The sequence below is a fragment of the Mus caroli genome, chromosome 7 (genome assembly GCF_900094665.2).
Source record: "Mus caroli chromosome 7, CAROLI_EIJ_v1.1, whole genome shotgun sequence".
Lineage (NCBI taxonomy): Eukaryota > Metazoa > Chordata > Mammalia > Rodentia > Muridae > Mus > Mus caroli.
The window spans coordinates 14,981,667-14,984,026 of NC_034576.1; the positions used below are offsets into that span (position 1 = coordinate 14,981,667).

A 2,360-nucleotide genomic window follows, 5' to 3' on the forward strand; every position below is an offset into this window, starting at 1 on the left:
CCCCCAGCCCCTCACTGGGGGATTCTAGGCAGGGGCTCCACCACTGAGCCACGCCCCCAGCCCCTCACTGGGGGATTCTAGGCAGGGGCTCCACCACTGAGCCACGCCCCCAGCCCCTCACTGGGGGATTCTAGGCAGGGGCTCTACCACTGAGCCATACTCCTGGCCCCTCACTAGGGGATTCTAGGCAGGGGCTCTTAATCACTGAGCCACACTCATAACCCTGTGCCAGCTCCCTTAATTTTCATGACTACCTGGTGGCTCTACCATTACCCCCATATTAGGTCTTTTCTTTTTGATAGCATGTCTTGTGTATTCCATGATGCACTTGAACAGAGGATAATCTTGACCTTCTGGTCTTCTTGTCTCTACCTCCCTAGCTCTGAGCTTACAGATGTGCACTGGCTGACTTTTATCCGGAGTTGGGGGCTAGAACCTCAGGCTTCAAGCATGCTAGGCAAGCACTCTACAAACCCAGCTATTCCTCAACCTTACCCACACTGAGCCTCAGGAAGGCATCAGTCGCTTGCACGGGATCATCGAGCTGGAAAGCACTCCAGCTGGGCTCCCATGTTAGGCCTCAAAGCTTAGGGAAAAAGTTGTCACCAACCTTGCAGTAGTGAGCACCCCTAAAGCCAGACCGTGCTCTCTGTAGTGCCTCAATGCCTTCACGAGCCTGTGGTGTCTGGGTTGATGCATCTCCTGGCTGTCAGTAATAATCTCTCCCCTTGCTCCATAGGTAGATGCTTATTTTAGTGACTTTGAAGAGCCAGCTTTTGGTCAGATTGGAGTCTCTAACTGTCATTCCTCACAGAAAGAATCGAGGGCTCCTTAGAGGAGCAGCTGTCCCAGGGCTGTGGCTGTGGCTGTGGCTGGGGCTGTGGCTGTGGCTGTGGCTGTGGCTGGGGCTGGGGCTGGGGCTGGGGCTGGGGCTGGGGCTGGGGCTTGGAGGTTAGGAAGGAACAAGCCAGTCTGGGTCAGCTCAAAGGCCACCCAGCACTCAGCCTGAAATGGCTCTCCTTAGCCAAAGATGAGACAATTTTTCCTGTTTTTTTCCTTTCATTAAAAATATTTTATGTGTCTTTATGTATGACTGTGTTCCATGTTCATGGCCCCTTGGGGGCCAGAAAAGAATTTTGGACTCCCCTGGACTGAAGTAACAGATGGTTTTGAGCTACCATGTAGGGCAGAGTGTATATCTGTAATCGCAGCACTAGGCAGGCAGACACAAGATTAGGAGTTCCGGACCATCCTCTACCTCTACCTCTGGAAGAGCAGCCAGTTCTGACTCTCAGTGAACTCTCCACCACCAGCTTCCTCTCCGACATCCCCGCCCCCTACATTCTCACTATGTAGCTCTGACTGACCTGGAACTATGTAGCCCAGGTTAGCCTTAGACTGAGATCTGCCTGCCTCTGCTTCCTACATCTTGGGGTTCAAGGAGTGTGCCACCATATCTGACTCAAAGATGGGACAATTTAAATATCAAAGCAAACAAACAAAACCCCAAACGTTGCAAATCAAAATACAAAATCATTGTGACTTAAAGGAAAAGGGAAGAGTGGAAAGAAAATGGATTGGAGGGGTGGGAGAAATAACGGACGGAAGAACCTGTGACATAGATGAAGACAGGGAACCCTGGAAATGTCCCAGGCAGGGAGGCAGCTGAGGGGCATCTCAAAAAGGGGTGGCTGAAGAGTCTATGCACTTCGAGAGGCAAGAGAAGGTGGCAAGACGGACCAAGGGGAGCAGAGATGGGTGTGGAGGGTAGAAGGCCACTTCAAAGAGGGAGTCTTCAAAGATGAAGGCTGGGTAGGGACTGGGAGAACTGGGGGAGGTGGAGGGGGCTATACGGAGTACTAAAGAGAGGCTGGGGAGGTCTGAGGAGGTTGAGGGAAGTCACAGAGATTTGAGGAGGGGTGGGGGTAGTCCTGGAGTGTGGGAATTGGGAGCGACTGGGACGGAGAGAGCACAGACTGTTACAGAGGGGGGCGAGGGTGAGAGGTGGGGTTTGGGGAGCACTCACCAGGGATCTGGGGAGCGCAGAGCAAGCAGCCCGAGCTCTGTCCTGTCCGCAGTGGAGTGAGACGGGTGGGGCCGCGTGCGCTAGGAGCGGCGAGCAGGGCGGGCCCCAGGCCCCCTGTCCCAGCCCGCGCCAGCCTCGGGCGCCCCCTGGCGGGCACTGTGAAGACGCACACAGGTTCGAGCGTGCACTCCTTAGTTCAGTGTGAGCCCCATCCTCCAGCTTTTGGCTCCCTCTCTTAGCAAATAAGTTGACAGAAGCTGCAGCAGGCCTACCAATAATTTGTCTGATCATAGTGGTGCATGCAAGTTTGAAGCCAGCTGGACCGCGTTGGGGG

General features: G+C 54.3%; 1 protein-coding gene across 1 annotated transcript in view; it reads right to left on the reverse strand.

Annotated features, from left to right (window-relative positions):
- The window catches only part of Ehd2 (EH domain containing 2), a 19,055-nt gene extending 16,913 nt beyond the window's left edge, over nt 1–2,142 (reverse strand). The window contains exon 1 of the mRNA XM_021167220.1: nt 2,027–2,142. The gene's annotated coding sequence lies outside the window, so the exon portion shown is untranslated. The remainder of the gene's footprint in view (nt 1–2,026) is intronic.
- Nucleotides 2,143–2,360: the final 218 nt, after the last annotated feature.